Raw genomic sequence first — 7,566 nt, 5'->3', positions numbered from 1 at the left:
TTCGCAGTTCTAAGGGGAGCGCAAGTCTCTGTTAGTTCCGCCATTGAAGCAACCGAGAGATTTTGGATAGGTAAATCTCTGTTAGTTCCGCCATCAGTTTTTTCGCAGTTCTTTAAAGCTTTGCTAGTCTTGACATTGAAGCATGTTAGTTCCGCCATTGAAGCAAGACATGTGAACTCATATGCTTTCACTAGTGAAGCTTATAAAAAGCTAAGACAAAGGCTATATCATTGTCTTGTATGCTCTAGAAAAACAAGACATCTGAAATGTGTATGCAAATAGGAAATCTCTTTCTCCCCCTTTTCCATTTTATTCCTTTCCCCAGAAAATAAGAATATCTTCGTTTTAGTCAAAATACTCCATATTTTAGTCAAAATTAAGAAGATAAGCTTCATGGACAAGTACAACCAAAACATACACCCTCACCTACTTCACAATAAAAACATCATTGTTGATAGGAGTTTATGCTTCGATTTTCTCAATTTGTTACATTTTCCTTGATAAAATAAGTAGATGGATGTATTGCCAATATGTACACCAATGCAGAGCAGAACTGTTTGATCCTGACCACACTATATTTCTGCATGTGGTTTCCTTGGACCTAACTTACAAGTACAAAAAGAATATGGTTTTTCCATGGGCATTGAAATCCATTTGTAGGGGCTACCTAAATATGCATTATTTTAACCATTATCGAGGAGAAGCTCAATTGAGTGTTATCAAGTGAGAAGAAAAAGGGTTTCTTTTCTTTTTTTTTTTCTTTTTTTTTTTTTGATATTGTGAGAAGAAAAATGGTTTAACATTTAGAAAAGGCACTTTCAACCTTCTAGATTTTCTCTGAAGTGCTTTACCTATTAGACAATAGTTCTCTTACTGGTTTGTACAACAGCACTTATATATAACCTTACAATCATAGTTCACAGTTTTTTTCTGAAATACAGTGAAATTTATCTATGACAAGCATGAGAACACTGGGACCAACATTGAATAATGACCTTTTATAGCGAAAATTTTCTATTTCTGCAAGGGGTGGAACAAAAGTATATTGTCTGCAAGGGGGGACCAACATTGGAATATCTTCGTTTGTGAAACAGGCTTTCCCCTTTCAATCTCATTTAAAGTATATTGTCTGAAAAGAGCTAGTGTAGTACTTCAACATTGAAGACTGTTTAGTGACTAGATGGGTGCATTTTTCTTTCTTGGTAAATGGATTTAAACAGTTCAAAGCATCTTCCTGATCCACTTGTATCTTCCAACTTAGAAAAATTTGAAGTTTCTTTTCTGGTATTCCTGAACTGCTTGATACTATTTGCCTACCAAAATTCCGACTGATACCAACAAGAGTTTGAAGTGACAGGCTGAACTTTAGGAGAAGACTAGAAGCCAAATAACTAAATGCCGTGTTTAGGCATATCTTAGTCAGTGAAGACTTTTTTGGTTAAATATATGTTTCTCTCTTATTTGTATCAAATTAAGCACAGCATTAAATATATGTTTCTTCTAGCTGAAATTGAAATTGATGTTCATTTTTGTTTTTGTAAATTAGTTTTCGAGGTTAATGTTTCTATGTTGAACTAACAATCAGCGAAATCCATTTATCAGAACAAAGTATATTGCGAATAGAACCCTAGAAGATAATGTGTAACAACAGTTAGGTATACAAATTTCTGATATTTTCTGCATTTTCTACAATTTTCTGTAATTTTCTATAATTCTGCATTTTCTTTGCAATTTTCTGGTATTTTCTGCAATTTTTTTTGTAATTTTCTGCATTTTCTGGTATTTTCTGCAACTTCCTAGTATTTTTTGCATTTTCTGTATTTTTTTGCTACTTTTTGGTATTTTTTTTGTAATTTTCTGCATTTTCTGGTATTTTCTGCAACTTCCTAGTATTTTCTGCTATTTTCTGCAAATTTCTGATATTTTTCTGCAATTTCTTGTATTTTCTGCATTTTTGCAATTTACTAGTATTTTCTGAAATTTCTGCTATTTCTATTGCAAATTTCTACAAAATTCTGATATTTGTACATTTTCTGCATTTTCTGTAATTTTCTGTAATTTTTGCAATTTTATGCTATTTGTGGATTTTTTCTGCTTTTTTCTGAAATTTCTGTATTTTTTTTATATTTTGTGCATTTTCTGCAATTTTTTTGTTATTTCCTGATATTTCTATAATTTTCTGCTGTTTTTCTACAAATTTCTGCTATGTTTTGCTATTTCCTGAAAATTTCTTCTATTTTCTTGTATTTTCTTCAATTTTCTGCATTTTCTACAATTTTTTGTAAATTTTTATTATTTTTCTGCAAATTTCTGGTATTTTCTGCATTTTCTTGTATTTTTTTGCAATTTTCTGTATTTTTATGAAATTTCTGCAATTTTTCTGATTAATTTCTGTATATTCTAGTATTTTATGTTTTTTGGGTATACGAGTCAACCTGACGCGTTTATACCACACGGCAATCTCGGGAGAGTTGTTTCTCTCAAAAAGTTGTTATTTTTTTTGGATATACTGGCTGACACGACTGCCATGTGGCATCACTGAGAGGTACTTCATCAAAAATGTTATTTTTGGGTACATAAGTCGAGCTATACCACTTGACAGTCTCGGGAGAGTTGAACCTCTCAAAAATTGTTGTTCAGGGTAAACGGGTCGACCCGTTTATGTATTTATATATGATGGTAGGTGGGTTAGTACTTAGTATGGGTGAGGGTGGGTAAAGGTCATATGAATGGCTCAAGTGGGTCAATATGAGTGGGTCAGGGTTAGAATGGATTGTAACCTCAACAAGCATGATAGGTCATGGTGCGTTGGTGGATCAAGATGGATAGATCGATATTCGACCCTTATCCAACCCAATCCACTCATTTGCCACCTATAGTGATAACCCACTCATACCCACCCAATTCAACAATGGGCCAAGATGGGTCGAATGACCCATAAGGGTCAGGATCGATTGGGTTAAGTGTTACCCTTGACCCTCTTATTTTGTTTTTATTCTCCCGAAACTCTCTCTCTCATTTCGCCGATCAGCCATCTCTGTCTCTTCCGGCCGCCACAATGTCTCTTTTTCTTTCTTCTCTCAAAAGCTGCACATATACAGAAGGTAGCACGGACTCAGACTCTCTCTCTCTCACGTCGCTTAGATCTACCATAGGTGATTGCCGCACCACCCCTTTCTCGCTCAGATCGCCGCCACAACACCACTCCCCTCTCTCACTTCATTTTCAGATCCACAGTAGGTGGACGCTGCACCACCCTTCTATTGCGTTCAGATCTTGAAGCTCGCCGCCACACCACCACTCTCTATCGCTCAGATCAACCTTTAAAAGTTTGTTGTCGCACCACCACTCTCCCTCTCTTGCCGACTCAAATCTCCGGTTCCAAGATTTGAAAGAACGAAGACTATGATCAGAAATTTCAGCGACTTTTTGTGTTTTAAAATATTTGCAATCTCTTGTAAATTATTGCAACTTGAATCTTGAATGTAAATCCCTCAAGTTTTCTACACATTTGCGAAAATATTTTTGTAAATTTTTAGCTTTAAAATATTTTTTGAAACTTTGGTTCAATATTCGGTGGATGCAATGTCCGATTTTTGTTTGAATTTCATTTTGAAAAATGTTATCACTTTATTAGTTTGTCTGCAATTTTTTACTTTTTTGCTATAATACATAATTTTTGAATTTTATCATTTTATGTATTTTTACAACTTTTGTTTTTATCCGATATCTTTATATTTATCTCAATTTCTTGTATTTTTTCATTTTTCTTGTATTTTTTCATTTTTAGTGTTTTGCTATAATTTCCATTGTTTTTTATAATTTGTTTTTTTCTTTTTTGCATTTTCTGTTTACTACAGTCTATACATTTTCCATATTTTTGTGTTATTTATTTTCAATTTCTTTGTTTTTCTATAATTTTTGGTATTTTCTAAAAATTTTATTTTCTTACTTTTTATTTTTTCAATTTCTGCAGTTTCTATAATTTAAAAATAATTTTTTTATTTTCTGAAAATTTTATAATGTTTGCAATTTCTATAATTTTCGGTATTTTTTTTGCAATTTATTTGTTTTTATGTATTTTATATTTGAAAATATTTTTTGAACTTGTTTTTTCATTATTCATGTTTTTTAGTTAAGATATATTTTTCTGTAATTCTCTTCAAATTTTAGCAATTTCTGAATTTTCTTACAACTTTTCTGTATTTTTTCTGCAATTTCGAAAATTTTACATGAAATATATATTGATTTTTTGTAATTTTATAAATTTTTTATTTTTATTTATTTGAAAAAATTAGAACTTTTTATTTTTAATTGAAATATATAGTACTATATTTTTATGCAATTAAAACAGAAAAATTAATAAATCAAGGTTCTACTTTGAATTGGAGGGTCAAATGGATGAGTTAGGGTGGGTCAAGACCCACTAACATGGACACGCAACCCAACACAACCTACCCATTTGTCACCCCTATTGGAATGGAATTCAGATTTGCTCCTCATGGAGCACACCTCACACCAATCTCATAGTGCATTGTAGGTGTGCATTGAGAACATCTTGTATACAGCTATACTTGATGTTATCATTCACGGGAAGATGTTCCCAATGCACTGCTGTGATGCATTGTGAGGTTGGTGTGGTGGTTTGTGAGGAGCAAATACAATCTCATTGGAAAGTGCTAGATTTTAACCTGGTTGAGTAGGCAAAACTTGAATGGTGAGTGAATGACCCAGCCATTTTCTTAGTTGGTGTTTGACACGACTATGAATCTCTTGCACACGAGAACTCTACCCACGTCTACTCACATCTACCCATAACACACTACTCCCGTGAATTGGGAACATCTCCCCGTGTATAATACTATATAGGAGTTGAGATGTTCTCCATGTGTGGCTGCGATAAATGTGGGCAGAGTTTGTGTGGGCAGGAGATCCATACTCATTTGACACCATAATGTTTCACAAGCATTTTGTTTAATCTATTATTTTGAAAACACACAAGAAAAAAAATGCATGTGGTGGAGATGTAGGCTGATTGGGCATTCAAAGTGTTTTGACTTATTATTATAATCAAGGTTCAAAATATTGATACCCCCGATATGTCAGTAAGGGCATATTGGGCGAATAGATACTTTTTTTATTATTTTTTCCAAAATTGATTAAGGGGGAGCAATTTAGAGTTCCTCTGCCCCTCAATCGGCCAGGCTCCCGATACACCCACTATAGGGGCGTATTGGAGAGATCCTGAAACGATACGTATCAACTAATATAGGCCGATATGTATCGATAATTTGAATCTTGATTATAATGTATTTATAATTGCAACTATGTAATGGAACGCTAAAGGCTCCGGCGGGCCAATAAATGTCACCCTCAAATGAACCCATACCTTCAAGTATGACATTTGACGGACAGGATAGTCTATGGCTAATATTGGAAGCCTGACAGCTTAGTTGAGGCTACAAAGGTTCCATTCATTTGCCACATCATATTCTCTTTGATTATAGGGTTTTAACTGTTCTGTCTATCCCTAGAAATCTTAAACTATTCAGTCTATCCTTAAAATCTTAGCTCTACCTTGGGGTGGAATGAATGTTGACGTGGATTGATGATAAATAACTCTCTTTCTTGGGCTATAGAATTGATGGTGAATGCAAAAGCACGTGCCCAACCAAGAAGGTTCCTATTGTCATACTCATTATCATCATCATCGTATGGAAGGTTTTTGTTGGCCAAACCAGATTTCATCAAACAGGGGATCCGTAAATAGTTAATATTTTTTGTTTGGTTTCATTGTTATTTGTTACCACTAAGACTTTGTTTGGAAACTTGAGTATACATCAACTAATTATTGCTAGTAATAGTATAAAAATGAAAAAACATTCATTTTAACATTTTCTTAGACCTTGATTTTTCAATTTTTTAGGCATGATCACTTTTTCACTGTATAGCATGAAATTGCCAACCAAACAGCTAAAGAAGGTGCCTTCACACTATGAAATGCGGATATGGCGCAGATGTGTTGTCATTTTTTGGGAAATGACAATATTAGCTTTTCAAAATTCTAATTTTTAATATAAGACCTACTTTGCATGTTTCAATTGTTAGAGTGTTTTGACAAAAAAAAGTTGGAGAAATTACTTAAATCTCCCTCGGCTTACCTAATATGCATATGGACGCCTTTCAATAAATTTCCCATAGCAGAGATGTTTACATCAGCCTTTTCCATTATGAAATGTAATAGGTGTGCACTGTATATTTATTTGAAAGGTAAGGGAAGTTTTGTAAGATCCAAAACAGATTTGTATATTTGCTTCCAAAGGTGGTGATAGTGAGTCCGGATCTCCTATCCACGAAAATTCTGCCTACATTTATTACAGCCATATATGAAAAACATTTTATTCTCTACATAGTATTATGCAGGGGAAGATGTTCCTTATTCATGGGAGTAGTGTATTATGGGTAGGTGTGGGCAAAGTTTTAGTGGGCAGGAGATCCCGACTCATGATAGGTGTGGTGGATTGAGGGAGATTCCGAGATTGTTGTAAACTGTGTTGAAGGAAATCAATCCCTACTGAAGCATAATGAATTTTAGTTAAGATTGTATTTGTTTTGTTAGAATTAAAGGATTATATGTTAAATTCAATATTAAAAATTGATATGATATATTATATTAGTATCAATGTATTCGAATACGCTTGGATATATCAAAACACAAATGTTTTAAAAATTTTAAATCTATTTTGAGATTCTCTCATTATTATAAAATAAAAAAAAAGTATCAATCAAATAGATATACACCAATATATCGATGGCCTTTTTAGAGTTCAGTCCCCTCAGTTTTTATTGATTCCCCAAATGCATTTATGCACCCCTTATAAACACCACACCCAATGAATTGGGAATCTTTACTAAACTGATATTTCCTCTATATGGATATTTTAATCCTTTTTCATATCTACAGCTGCAGGGAATCTAATAAGACTGCTCATTAGCTAGAATGAGGTCATGGTCAATGAGATCTAGTGGTATAATTAGAGAGTTGTCTCAAATCGTCTTTTATGATCTGTGGGGTCAAGCTATTCCAAGTCTCCTGTAGCCTTTGTTTCCCCTTTACCAAAAAATAAATTATAGGGGAAGTTTTGGTAATTGTTTAAATAGCTAAGGGGAAGTTTAAGTAACTTATTAAAAAATTTACTATAAAATATAAATATATGATGAGAATAGGAACCTGGAAATTCCATTTGAGCTACAAACTAGAATTCTTGGTAGTGAAGCTTACAAAATGATCCAAATTGCTGACCTTTTACTGTATATATGTAGTAGTGTTTTATTTTAGGGAAAATTCTAGATAGTATCACTTTTGTTCTTAAATTTTAACACAATAATTCAATATTCAAACTTTCAAAATGCACCAACCTAGTGTATGTCATTAACTAGTCGTTAAGTGGCATTTAGAAAACATAAATGCCCTTTGAATATCATTCAATTTTCTTTAACAACCATCTAATGGTATAATCTGGCAACAACAGTAACAGAGCACTGTTTCAATCAAGGTTTTAAAAA

The 7,566-nt window shown here is 33.1% G+C and overlaps 1 long non-coding RNA gene across 1 annotated transcript; it reads left to right on the top strand.

Moving 5' to 3' along the window:
* Positions 1-740: 740 nt before the first annotated feature.
* LOC148877479 (uncharacterized) lies at positions 741-3,508 on the top strand. Its single transcript, XR_016095036.1, has 2 exons — positions 741-1,759; positions 1,801-3,508. It is a non-coding gene; the product is annotated as an uncharacterized LOC148877479 (long non-coding RNA).
* The last annotated feature ends 4,058 nt before the right edge of the window (positions 3,509-7,566 follow it).

The sequence above is a fragment of the Nelumbo lutea genome, chromosome 1 (genome assembly GCF_056320005.1).
Source record: "Nelumbo lutea isolate HS-2025 chromosome 1, American lotus-T2T, whole genome shotgun sequence".
NCBI classification, from domain to species: Eukaryota; Viridiplantae; Streptophyta; class Magnoliopsida; order Proteales; family Nelumbonaceae; genus Nelumbo; species Nelumbo lutea.
The sequence above is the reverse complement of the archived record's forward strand: the minus strand, read 5'-3'. Positions and strand labels throughout refer to the sequence as shown.